Here is a 14,937-nt window from a genome sequence, read left to right as displayed (position 1 = left end):
AATAAGAATCATGCACTGCTTACATACACACACATGCACACAAAATCCACCCCACTTCTTCCAGGCTCTCCTCTGATGTAATGGTATCACGGAAGGTGAACCAGTCATCACGAGAAGCTGTATTAAGAGAGACAATTCTTCCATTTGTTTGTGTCCTCTTTTATTTCATTGAGCAGTGGTTTGTAGTTCTCCTTGAAGAGGTCCTTTACATCCTCTTGTAAGTTGGATTCCTAGGTATTTTATTCTCTTTGAAGCTATTGTGAATGGGACTTCCTTCATGATTTGGCTCTCTGTTTGTCTGTTACTGGTGTATAAGAATGCTTGTGATTTTTGCACATTGATTTTGTGTCCTGAGACTTTGCTGAAGTTGCTTATCAGCTTAAGGAGATTTGGGGCTGAGACAACGGGGTTTTCTAAATATAAATCATGTCATTTGCAAACAGGGACAATTTGACTTCTTCTTTTCCTAACTGAATACCCTTTATTTCTTTCTCTTGCCTGATTGCCCTAGCCAGAACTTTCAACACTGTGTTGAATAGGAGTGGTGAGAGAGGGCATCCCTGTCTTGTGCCAGTTTTCAAAGGGAATGCTTCCAGTTTTTGCCCATTCAGTATGATATTGGCTGTGGGTTTGTCATAAATAGCTCTTATGATTTTGAGATATGTTCCATCAATACCAAATTTATTGAGAGTTTCTAGCATGAAGGGCTGTTGAATTTTGTCAAAGGTCTTTTCTGCATCTATTGAGATAATCATGTGGTTTTTGTCTTTGTTTCGGTTTATATGCTGGATTACGTTTATTGATTTGCATATGTTGAACCAGCCTTGCATTCCAGGGATGAAGCCCACTTGATCAAACAAATGGAAGAACATACCATGCTTACGGATAGGAAGAATCAATATTGTGAAAATGGCCGTACTACCTAAGGTAATTTATAGATTCGATGCCATCCCCATTAAGCTAACAATGACTTTCTTCACATAATTGGAAAAAACTGCTTTAAAGTTCATATGGAACCAAAAAAGAGCCCGCATTGCCAAGACAATCCTAAGTCAAAAGAACAAAGCTGAAGGCATCACGCTACCTGACTACAAACTATACTACAAGGCTACAGTAACCAAAACAGCATGGTACTGGTACCAAAACAGAGATATAGACCAATGGAACAGAACAGAGTCCTCGGAAATAATACCACACATCTACAGCCATCTGATCTTTGACAAACCTGAGAAAAACAAGAAATGGGGAAAGGATTCCCTATTTAATAAATGGTGCTGGGAAAATTGGCTAGCCATAAGTAGAAAGCTGAAACTGGATCCTTTCCTTACTCCTTATACGAAAATTAATTCAAGATGGATTAGAGACTTAAATGTTAGACATAAAACCATAAAAACCCTAGAAGAAAACCTAGGTATTACCATTCAGGACATAGGCATGGGCAAGGACTTCATGTCTAAAACACCAAAAGCAATGGCAACAAAAGCCAAAATTGACAAATGGGATCTAATTAAACTAAAGAACTTCTGCACAGCAAAAGAAACTACCATCAGAGTGAACAGGCAACCTACAGAATGGGAGAAAAATTTGCAATCTACTCATCTGACAAAGGGCTAATATCCAGAACCTATAAAGAACTCAATCAAATTTACAAGAAAAAAACAAACAATCCCATCAAAAAGTGGGCAAAGGATGTGAACAGGCACTTCTCAAAATAAGACATTCATACAGCCAACAGACACATGAAAAAATGCTCATCATCACTGGCCATCAGAGAAATGCAAATCAAAACCACAATGAGATACCATCTCACACCCGTTAGAATGGCAATCATTAAAAAATCAGGAAACAACAGATGCTGGAGAGGATATGGAGAAATAGGAACACTTCTACACTGTTGGTGGGACTGTAAACTAGTTCAACCATTGTGGAAAACAGTGTGGCGATACCTCAAGGATCTAGAACTAGAAATACCATTTGACCCAGCCATCCCATTAGTGGGGATATACCCAAAGGATTACAAGTCATGCTGCTATAAAGACACATGCACATGTATGTTTATTGCGGCACTATTCACAATAGCAAAGACTTGGAATCAACCCAAATGTCCATCAGTGACGGACTGGATTAAGAAATGTGGCACATATATACCATGGAATACTATGTAGCCATAAAAAGGATCAGTTCGTGATGGAAACCATCATTCTCAGCAAACTATCGCAAGAACAGAAAACCAAATACTGCATGTTCTCACTCATTGGTGTGAATTGAACAATGAGATCACTTGGACACAGGAAGGGGAGTATCACACACTGGGTCCTATTGTGGGGAGGGGGTAGGGGGGAGGGATAGCATTAGGAGATATACTTAATGTAAATGATGAGTTAATGGGTGCAGCACACCAACATGGCACATGTATACATATGCAACAAACCTGCACATTGTGCACATGTACCCTAGAACTTAAAGTATAATTAAAAAAAAAAAAAAGAGAGAGCACAAATTCTTAAGGAAAGCTCCTTTAAAAAGATCTAACTAAGCCCTGATCAAATAACAGGACTACCACAGGTGGTAGCATATCCATTGTCTTCCAAGATGCTTGAAAACCTAGACTTTCTCTTCACCAGTCAGAAAAAATAATGTCCTACTATACTGAACCATGGTCTAGATGGAGATGTCAATACTATAGCAATATCAAGTAACCTATCAAAAGCCAGTGTTTTTCACAACTAGGAGTACATTCCTGGAAGAGGGTAAGACTGGGAAAATAGGCACTCAATTAAAAACAAACAAACAAGCAAACAAATAAAAAAAAAATTCCTCTTTTTAAATAATTTGTTTATTTAGAAATGGAACTTATATATGATTTATACTAATGAGAGTTTTCTATTTATCTTATAGATACTTATGAAACTAGTGTAAGAATAGGAACAGAGCAACAGGAGGTGTAGCCATCAGTCCTTCAAGATACATTTGCTACAGACAGCACTTTTTCTGTTTCAGGCAGACCACAGTTAATCATAAACCCACTCAGTCCAACTCAGTCCCAACTGAACGTTATTTCCTGTACTTGAAGCTCACACCTGAAATCTCAGCACTTTGGAAAGCTGAGGCGGGTGCATCACCTGAGGTCAGGAGTTCAAGACCAGCCTGGCCAACATGAAGAAACCTCGTCTCTACTAAAAATACAAAATTAGCCGGGCATGGTGGCTCATGCCTGTTATCCCAGCTACTCAGGAGGCTGAGGCAGGAGAATCGTTTGAATCCAGGAGGTGAAGGTTGAGGTGAGCTGAGATCATGCCATTGCACTCCAGCCTGGGCAAGAAGAGTGAAACTCCATCTCAAAAAAATAAAAAAATAAAAAATAACTTAATGATGGAAAGAAAAGAAACTAGATCAATATAAAATATTCAGTAACTAAACTTCTTGCTTAAGAGTATCAAATGTCCCAAACAAAATATGGTAAAAATAACAAAATAGTGTTTCAAACAATCAATTCATAAAAGATAAATAGAAAATTCTCATTAGTATAAAAGACATATAAGAAAAAAAGGCATAAATCTAAGATATCACAGGCAATTTATCTTTCCTCCAAAAATACACCTTTCTTTATTTCCTGGCTCTAATAAGAAAGAAGTTTCAGAGCAGACATTATGTTTATGGAGATGAACATTGTTTAAGGTTCTTCATGAAATTCAGGTCTTTTATGTAAACATTTTTCAGTAATGTGACATAATTTTCTTATATTTATAACATAGTTCCATTTCTAAAAATACTCATGAAAGAGGAATACAATCTTGAAATTCTATAAAATTGCTTGTTATTGATTTGATATAGAAAACAGAAAAAATGTTCAATGTCAATCTTAGCCCAGTACAATCATACACTCACAAATTTGTGAAACATGAGATTATAATATAAAGGAATCTCACTTCAATATTTTAATTTAAGATTGTTTTCATAGAACACTAACTTAAAGTAATCCTATTTCTGCCATCAATCTCCTTGGCTTGTCTATTTCTTCTATACAATTGATGCCTCTTAATATAGATGTGAATTTAATCAGCACTGTGGACTTCAGTCAAAGTCTATAAAATAATTGAAAGAAATTAAGTTTTTTGCTTGATTAGTTCAACTCATTTTATTTATGACTAATCTTTTCTGTTAATTTATCATTTTTCATTTCAATTAACTTCAATATATTATAAATGTGGTTATTGGTTATTTTTATCACCTCTAAAAATACATATAAGCTACACGGGCCCTTTACTAGTTTCTCTACTTACACATAAGCCATTCAGTAACTCTCTGAATTAATATTTATTATCTCTATCTTACAGGTGACATAACCAAGACTGATGAAGTTAGGTGTTTTCTCTCTGATCTTCAAAGTGTGCTACTGTGTTTGAGATTATAAAGCAGGGGTATCAGTCTTTTGGCTTCCCTGGGTCACGATGGAAGAAGAACTGTCTTGGGTCACACATAAAATATGCTAACACTAATGATAGCTGATGAGCCAAAAAAACAACAAATTAAAAAATCACAAAAAAACCCATAATTTTTAAAAATTTCTTCTTAAAAAAAACAAAAAACAAAAAACAGGGTACACGTGCAGAACATGTGGGTTTGTTACATAGGTATACATGTGCCTTGGTGATTGGCTGCACCTACTAACCCATCCTCTAAGTTCTCTCCTCTCACCTCCCCACCCCGCAACAGGCCCTGGTGTGTGTTGTTCCCCTCTCTGTGTCCATGTGTTCTCAGTGTTGAACTCCCACTTATGAGTTAGAACATGCAGTGTTTGGTTTTCCCTTCTTGTGTTAGTTTGCTGAAGATGATGGCTTCCAGCTTCATCTATGTCGCTGCAAAGGACATGATCTCATTTCCTTTTATGGCTGCATAGTATTCCATGGTGCATATGTACCACATTTTCTTTATCCAGTCTATCATTGATGGGCATTTGGGTTGGTTCCATGTCTGTGCTACTGTAAATAGAGCTGCAATAAACATACGTATGCACATGTCCTTATAGTAGAATACTATTTTGGTATTTTGGGTATATACCCAGTGATGGGATTGCTGAGTCAAATGGTATTTCTGGATCTGGATCCTTGAGGAATCGCCATTCTGTCTTCCACAATGGTTAAACTAATTTGCATTCCCACCAACGGTGTAAAAGCGTTCCTATTTCTCCATTGCCTCGCCAGCATCTATTGTTTCCTGACTTGTAAATTCTGGGTATTAGAACTTCGTCAGATGGGTAGATTGCAAAAATTTTCTCCCATTCTGTAGGTTGCCTGTTCACTCTGATGATAGTTTCTTTTGCTGTGCTGAATCTGTTTAGTTTAATTAGATCTCATTTGTCAATTCTGTGTTTTGTTGCAGTTGCTTTTGGCAAAACTCATAATGTTTTAAGAAGGTTTAAAAATTTGTGTTGGGCCGCATTCAAAGCCGTCCTGGGCTGTATGTGGTTTGTGCGCTGCCGGTTGGATGAGCTTATTATAAAGCAAAACAATAAAAACATGAATGCGTTTAAATGTGAGAGAGATCATCAATCAGATTAATTTAAGATAACTTTAAATTTCACTTGTTTCAAAAATGGTATTCCTTTTTGGGTGTCATATCCACTTGCTGTGTGTTTCTTCCTTCCCACTCCTCCTCACTTTTCTCATTTTTGGCACCTTTCTTTTTACAATGACTTACACTTTGCTTCACCTTCTGTAATGCCATATTTTCAAAAACTCATCTTTATCTGTTCCAACCTGTCCTTTCAACTTGAACATCCTTCATCCTGAGACGCCAGATATTTTCCCACTGTAATTTATACACATCATTACTCAGACTTGACCCTACTTGTCACAACTGCCTTTGAATACATTTTTTAAAAGAGGCCACAGGTAATATTCATGTTGTAGTACTCTGTCACCAAGATAAAACAGTTGAGTTCAGACTTCTTTAAGTCTGGTGTTTGCAGTTTATGTTCCTGCAGTACTGTGTTCACATAACCGAAAATCAATAGGAAGTTAATGGAAAGCAAATACCATAGGGAGAATCAGGCACTACACAAAACATACTTACAGAGCAAGAGAGAAAACATTTCAAGCAAATGGGGAAAAACAAGTTTGGAAAGGTGAAGAAAAAAAATGGATCGCTTGTTTTATATGATGCTTACCTTTAGGGAATCTATAACTTGGCCTTAGGTTCAATATGCTTTCACTTTCTCATATTATAAAAAAATGTCTGTTTGGAATACCTTGAGGGAAACACCCTGATTAAGATAATTCACCAGGGTGTACTAGGAGGTTCATATATCTTCGTATTTTCAGAATTATAAGAAATAAACGCTCAAAGGCTTGAGTATGTCTAAAATGATGAATGTAATGAACAGCTCAAATAGAATGTGCTAAGCTCAAAGTTGCTCCAGCCATGATGCCTCTATCCAGGGAGGTAGAATAACTCTGCCTTCCTGAATATTCCTATGGGCCAAAAAGCCACTCTTCAGAAAAGGACTTGTAAGCATTTGCTGAGTACTTCATATGTGTTCCAAATGAGCACGGACTTGATGCTCCGTATTTCAATCATTCACTGAATTATTAATTTGTAAAAGAGGTTGTATAGCACAGTGGTTAAGACTGTGCATCCTGGAGTCAGATAGAACTAAAAAATATATGTACGTAAAGTACTTAATTATTTACCTGGCCCACAATGTGTGGGCAATAAAAGTAATCTAATGTTCCTACCTGATAATATTAGTAAGCTTCTTGTTGTCACTTCAGATTCAGTGGCTTAAAACAAAATAGATTTGTTACCTTATAATTTCAGAGATAAGAAGTTCAAAATAGGTCCCACTAGACTAAAATCAAGGTGTTTTCTGTATCCTTTGCTCAAAGCTTCAGAGGAGAATCTGTTTTCTTGCCTTTGCTTGCTGCTAGAGAACACCTGCTTGTGGTCCCCTAACATCTTCAAAGCCAGACGGGCAAGTCTTTCTCACATTGAACAACCCTGACTCCAGTCCTTCTGCCTTCCTCTTCTATATTTAAAGGCCTTTGTGGTTACATTACACCCATCTCAATAATACGGGAAAATATTCTTATTCTGAGGTCAATTGATCAGCAACCTTAATTCCACCTACAACCTCACACCCCCTTGCCATGAGGTTATGCCAACACAACATCTTCACAGATTCAGGGATGAGGAGGTAAATATCTTTGTTGGCCATTATTCTGCCTACAACATACTGAGTAGTTAAACAATATTATTTACTCTAATAATCTTAACATTTTAAAACTATGCATGATAGGAAAAAAACTGACATTTACAAGGTCCTTTTCTAAATAGTGCAGTAATAGCAAGTAATAACAAAATAAACTCTACATGTCTTGTTCATTAAGCTAAACATATTTTTTTACAAATAAAAATTTATAAGAACAATTAAATCTGATTATAAATTATAGAAATGTAGAAATATAGGATAATATATACATTTTCCAAGTTTTCACTGACCCCCTGAAATCCACACAATAACTCCAGAGGTCCCTGGCCTTAGTGAGAAAGCTCTGTTCTGTTGGAGAATTCCATAAAGAGATCATTGAGGAGAAGAATGGATTTCTAATGCTAAAGATGCAGCCCAAAATGGCCAAGCATCTCCTGTTGGACCTGGTACATAGCTCATGCTTAAAATTTTCTAGTTTCCTTGTTCTCTTTTCCTTCTCAGTGCCTGAAGGTTCAGAGAAAAGTCTGAGCATGTGAGTTAGGAGGCAGAAAAAAGAAAACCCTAAATGAAATGGTGTAAGGAGGTATCAAATAAAGTAGCATCGGGTTTATTTGATATTTAAAGCCTTTCCATTTAGAATGTTAGATTTCTTAGGCAAGATAATTCTTTGCATTCACTGCATCCCTCTGACAAAGCTAGACAATGTGTATTATCCTCTGCATTTTAAGTCACAAGACTAACACCTATTTCAAGAAGAAAATTAATGTCAAAGGCATAAAAAAACACAGAAATTTAAATCCATACACTTTTGCATATCTGCCAATTTTTGTTACAAGTAATTATAAAGTGTTTTGTTTGTTGTTGTTGTTGTTAAATCCACATGCCCACTGGAACAAGTCTACTCCTTTAAACATCTGGCCTAGAAAATACATGCAAAGATACTTTATTTCACTTTCTTAAAGAATCATTCCTTGTCACCCAGACCTGGTCAAGTTCCTTCAGCTTAAACTTTAATGGTTCTCCTTTAACAGTACTCATTACAGTAATAATGAATGAATAAATGTATACTTAATTATTTAATACCTTCCTTCTCCAACCCACAAGAATGTGAGCTCCATGATGGAAGGTCTGTGTCTGCCTTGGTTTCTGCTGTATATCCTAGTTTTGTCCAGTACCCTTTGCCTATACAGCTACTAAATGAAAAAAATAAAGGATTAACTAAACTTATTAACCATGAGACTCTTTCTAGATTGACTCTGTATGGATTATCTAATTTTACTAAGTGTAACTTTCAGTCTTCTCTTATTACTCTTCCATTTTGCGTCTGCCCCTTCTCCAGATCTAGTGTTGATACTTAACCAGTCTCTCACATGGTTTTCTAACCTAGCTTAAGCTTAATCTCTTTTGTCTTAGAAATTATAAGAATTGATAGAAATATACATAACTAGCTTCTGCCTTGACCTCAGCCTCTTTCTTTTGTGAACTGCCTTCATATGCTGCCCAGAAGATGGTATGTAATTTATCTAGTTCCTACTCTTAGGGTGAATGTTGGATACTCCATCTGACAGCTTACACCAAACTTGCTACAAAAAAGGAAAAAACTTGAATTCTTTATTAGTTAAAACTTCTGAATTAGAAGTACTATAAACTTAGCTAAATTAAGTGAAAGAGAGAATTTATTATAAAGATATAAGTACATTTTATTAATGACCAAGAACAGAAATGCAGGCTAGCTTTAGAGAAACACTGGAACTAAGGAACAGAAGACATAAAAATCTCAGAAAATTCCCTTTCTCCTCTCACTTCTGCTTCTTACTGAGCATTAAGTCCATTTATTCCCCTCTTTCTCTGAACACCCAGTGATGTGGTAACTAAGATATCTCTTCTATGGTGTCGTAAGATTACATCTTATTCATTCAAGTGATTCTCTTTGTTTTCAATTTAAATTTTACAGCCCCAATTTAAAGTCCCAGGAAAATAATGCTAATTGGGCCATCTTGATTCAGATGGTCCCTGGGTTAAAATAAACTATCATCAAAGAGGAAGAATCAGATTGTGCCAACAGGGCTATTATGGACCCACCCCCATGCTGTTATGGGTTAGCCAAGTGATGAGGGGAGAGTCAGGAAGGAGAAAAATATGAGAGATGGAACAGCACTCTAATATGTCTACAAAAATAAAATAGATATTCAAAAATCTACCAGAAAATAGAATTTAATGTTTTTCACGTCTCTAGATTAAATATTAATTTATTCATATGCATTAAAGAAAGAGAAGAAACAATAAATGTTTTTTACTATATTAGAATTTTAATTCTGTTCCAGCCTGGGCAACATAGAAAGATTCCACTTCTACAAAATAATTTTTTAAATTAGCCAGTCATAGTGCATGTGTAGAGTCCCAGCTACTTGGGAGGCTGAGCTAGGAGACTCTCTTGAGCCCAGGAGTTTGATGTTACAGCAAGCTATGATTGAGCCACTGCCCTCCAGCCTGGGTAAAAGAGCAAGACCCTGTTTGCCGCCGTCTTCCCTCGCCGACCAATCCACCATGAAAAAAATTATTTTAATTCTATAGACAATGAAATAGAACTAAAATAAGGACAAGATCAAACTAGAAAATACTAACAAATAAATGATACACAAAAATCTAGATTATAAAGGAGCTCATACAAATAAGGTAGAAGGTCCTAGCAAAGATTTTGTTTGAAATAGGATATGTTCAAAAATTCTTAATTCACAGTAATTATAGTCACAACATTTACAATGAAATTGATCTTTGAAGATAAAACTGGTAAAAATCAACACATAATTACTGAATTACTCATATATAAGAATGATTTATAGGACTATCAGTATTTGTGAATAAAGAGTTTTGGAAACCCCAGTGAGATGACTAATTAGCAAAGATTGTAATGTCACTGGGACTGAGAGAGCTACAAAGTTATCACAAAAGAAAGAGGGTTTATCAAGCAAGGGCATGTTGGCATGCAACAAAAGGAAAAGGAGATCAAGAGGGCTAGATTCATAGGGAGTCTCCACCATTATCCTGGAGAGAGGATGTCTAGTCAGCTGACATGAGCTTCCTTGTCTATGTGAGGGATATGTCTGACAATGAGGAAATGATGCCTTAAAATTGATTGACATCACCACAAAACATTTCATTTCCCTGGCTAACACCACGCAGGTGCCAGTATACTCTAATTCCTGACAAACTGCTCAGATGTCTTTGGAGAAGGCTACATTTTGCTGGTCAGGGTACCAGAGAGGGGAAAGTTACACAGAGATTCAGAAATCTTCACAGGATCCTCCTTCCCTCAAGGCTTTGTCTGAGTATTAATCAGGGCATTTCTGTGAGGAAACTCTCTGAGGATGGAAAAAGAACAACCCAAAAGGATTAGAGGAGAAAATTTACAGAGTTTGCACAGGGGCAAGAATAGTTTCTCTACCCACTAGTCAGAGTGGAAAATGGGGCACTGTGTAGTATATGCATAATGGCTTTTCTTCAGTAGCATGACAAAAGTAGCTGCTCTAATCCCACCTAACAAAGATTAAATTCAAGACCTGAAAGAACCCATCTGTTTCCGAGTAACTTAACTATGTCCCAGAACAAAGCTCAACAACATTTATAGTAATACAAAAATATCCATCAGTCAATGCGGTAAATTTCACAAAGCCTGCCATACAAACATAAAAAAACAGGAAAATAAGACTCATAACGAAGAGAAAAAATTAAATCAAAACTGACCCAGAAATTATGAAGATGATAGAATGTAAAAACAAGGACATTAAAACAGTTATTACAACTATATCCAGGTGTTCAAGAACCTAGAGGAAATATTAAGCATTTTAAATAGAGACATGGATGATATGAAGAAGACCTAACTCTAACCAGAGATAAAAATAACAAAGTAAAAATAAGCTTTAATCCTTAATTCAAATCATACATAAAAATTAACTTAAATCATAGCCCTGTGTGAAAAACTGTAAAACTTCTAGAATAAAATATAGTAGAAAATATTTGTGACCTTGGTATGCTATTTATATTGTTTTGTGTGTTATTTTTACATACTACATAGAAAGCATGAACATAAAAGAAAAACTGATGCTTGTACTCCATCAAGATTTAAAATGACTGCCCTTTGAAAGACACTTTTACAAAAATAAAAAGGCAAGCTAAAGTCTTGTACATTTACAGTACACATTTCTGACAAAGGATTAGTTTCCAGAATATATAAAGACCTCTTACCACTCAATCATAAGAAAAACAATAAAATTTTAAATGGACAGAGAGTTGAACTCATGCATCACATGGAAAGATATATCAATTGCTAATAAGCATATGAAATATCATTAATCAACAGAAAAATCAAAATTAAGTCCACCAAATGCCTGTTAGAAATTGCTAAAGTTAAAAGACTGACAATACAAAATATTGACAGAAATGTGAAACAGTGAGAACCCTACTATAATGCTGGTGGGAATAATCAACCACCATTTGGAAAACATTTTGTGTGTCCCCTATAAAGTGAAACATGAACAGAACATTCGAACCAGTCATTTCATTCTTATTTACCCAAGAAAATTAGTAATACTTGTTTACAGAAAGAACTTGTACAAGTACATCCAACACGGTGATGAGTAAACAAATTGTGATATATTCAAACAATGGGATACTACTCAGCAGTGAAAAAGAGCTAATTATTGATATATGCAACAGCATGGATGAATTTCAGAAACATTATATAGTGAAATAAAACCGGGCATGAAAGACTATATACTGCATGATTCCACTTATATAAAAATCCAGAATAGGCAAAACCAATCTATAGTGATAAAAATCGATCAGTATTTATTTGGGGCCAGGAATAAGTGCAGGTACTGACTGCAAAGAGGCACAGAGTAATTTTTGAATGAAGGAAATGTTCTACATATTGGGTTTTGTGAAGGTCATGCAGGGAGTACAACTGCCAAAGCTCATCAAATTATACACTTCAAATGAATGCATTTTGGTATATAAATTAAATCTCAATAAGATTGATTTAATTTTTTAGAGTGTATAGCAGCATTCCATTATCAGACTTAAGTGGAGTATGTGCAACTGAGCTCAATTAGTTCTGAAAACACAGGTGTGTTGCATTATAGAGAAAAATTCAGCAAGCTCACATAAGTTTGGCATTAGTTCCCCTTCACACCAGCCAGAGTAGAAACATGAGATATGGGGAAGAATTTGAACTGATGGCAAAATTTGAACTTTTGGCATCAAAAGCTTGCATTGACAACTATACCACACACCACATTTGGGACCTCAGGAGGAGTTCATGATCAAGTGACTGAGATAAAACGAATCAGTCCTGGTTTGTAGATATGTCCACACAACAGTCTTGTACCATGTAGCTTTCAGTCCCACTACATAACGGCCTTTAAGGATAGGGGAGAAAAGAAATCTTTCTAGTGGGCAGAACTGCATTCACTTTTTTTTCTTTTTTGGAAAATAGATGTCCTATCTACACTGGACAATGGAAAGTAGTTTTCTCATTTCTCTGGATTTCGGAAAAAAAAAAAAAAATACCGGATTGATAACACAAAGGTCTGAGTAAGAAGTGATAAACCTCTGGGAATGGTAAGAGTTTGAAATTTTTTGTGCCCCAAGTAATTGCTCACAAACAGGCTTCAACTGCAAGGCATTTTCCCAATAATAAAATAGAGAGAATGCTTCCTATGAATATTAGCCACCCTCTTCCCAGCCATTTGAGCTTGACCAATTGGCTCATAAATAAAATGGTTAAAGTGTCAGTGATAGAGACTACGCACGGGCTCAAAAGTGGGGTCTTCTCTTCAATAAGACTATTTTAGCTATCATAGTTGCTAAAAACCTAGTATTTTGTCAGCTGAGTTTGATGCTGATTTCCTTTTGTGGCACTATTATTGAGGGGATCTACTAGCCATGTTGACCATTTCCATCATGGAAGAAAGAGCAGCATGTTTTACCTGAATAAACACAGTAGATATGAATGTGCCATCCCTGTCTGCTCTGCTTTTGTAAAGTACCAGTATCCACAGAGTAATGGAATACCTGATTCTGTTTAATGATACCCACATAACTTTGCTTCTGGCCAAAGAACACATTGACCAGCAAAGAATGAGGGAAATGTTCACATCTGTAGAATTTATTGGTCTTACCATGTACCACATCACCTCAAATTGGCCTGTCTGACATAATAGTGGAATATGCTATTAAAAACCCATTTTGAGTGCTGGCTAAGTAATAATACCTTGTTTGGCTATGTGCTGTCCTGAAAGATTTCATATATGTTCTGAACTAGCAAAAAATATGACAACATGACACTGTCTTTTCCCAAGGCCAGAAGACATGGATAAAGGAGCCAAGAAGTGGGAACGGGAGTGGTTCCTCTCTCTGTTATTCTTAAAGACCCACAAAAGCTTTGGTTTTTATATTAGTCCATTTTCACACTGCTCCAAAGATACAACTTGAGACAGCGTAATTTATAAAGGAAAGAGGTTTAATTGACTCACAGTTCCACATGGCTGGGGAGGCCTCAGGAAACTTACAATTACGGCAGAAGGCAAAGGGGATATAAGGCACCTCTTACATGATAACAGGAGAGAGAGAATGGTGGGGGGTGGGGAACTGCCAAACACTTTTATAACCATCAGCTTTTGTGAGGACTCATTCACTTTCATAGGAACAGCATGGGGGATCCATCCCCATGATCCAATCACCTCCCACCAGGTCCCTCCTTCGACACCTGGAGATTACAATTCAAGATGAGATTTGGGTGGGTATACAGATCCAAACTATATCACTTCTCTTTATCAGTTTTTGACTCTGCAGGTTTAGAGGACTTAATTTCTAAAAAATGAATGCTTACACTAGTGGACCTAACAATGATTCTACTGAATGTGAAATTTAAACTATCACTTTGAATTCTTCATGCCACTAAGGCAACAGTCAAAGAAGGGCTGGCTGTACTAACTGGAGTGAATAATATTGATTGTCAAGGAGAAATAGAGTTGCTGCTGCATAATAAAGGCAAAGAGGATTCAAAGGATTCTCTAGATTGCCCCTCAGTACTTGTATATCTAGTATAAAAGGTTAGCAAAGGAGTAGAGCAACCCAAAAAAGCAAGGCAACTAGTGGCTCTAGCCCTTCAAAAATGAGGTTTCGCATCATCCCATGGAGTAAAGAACCATGACCAGATAAGGCGCCCACTGAGAGCAAATCAAATGGATAGAGAGAGAGCGAAATTATAAAGACCAATTATGGCCTCTTATTCACTTGTAGAAATGAAGCATGTGAAAGCTAAGTCTATTTCCTTTTCTGATTTATGATAGACATAGTTGCATATATTAGCCAGATTTTTTGCCACCATCCTCATCTTTTATCTAATGCAAAATGTATTAATAGAGATTTACCTTATAATTTGGACTGTAAGTTAAGAGATACCAAAGGAGAATTGGAACTGAGTTAGAAAAAGAAGGAACATCACCCAAAAATAGCATACAGTGATTTATAGAACTTTGTGTCTACCCATGTAGGGAGAGAGTGTATACATATATGTATATGTATATATGACTGGATAAGACATAGTTACATCATATCATGTGGAAGCATGAAGTTGGATGCTGTTTTTGAAGTTAGAATGTAGGTAGAAGAGTATATACAAATGCTAGGTTGACAAAACATGGCTATGCCAGATTTGTCTTCAA

Source organism: Theropithecus gelada, chromosome 4, assembly GCF_003255815.1.
Source record: "Theropithecus gelada isolate Dixy chromosome 4, Tgel_1.0, whole genome shotgun sequence".
In the NCBI taxonomy this organism is placed as follows: domain Eukaryota; kingdom Metazoa; phylum Chordata; class Mammalia; order Primates; family Cercopithecidae; genus Theropithecus; species Theropithecus gelada.
The sequence above is the reverse complement of the archived record's forward strand: the minus strand, read 5'-3'. Positions refer to the sequence as shown.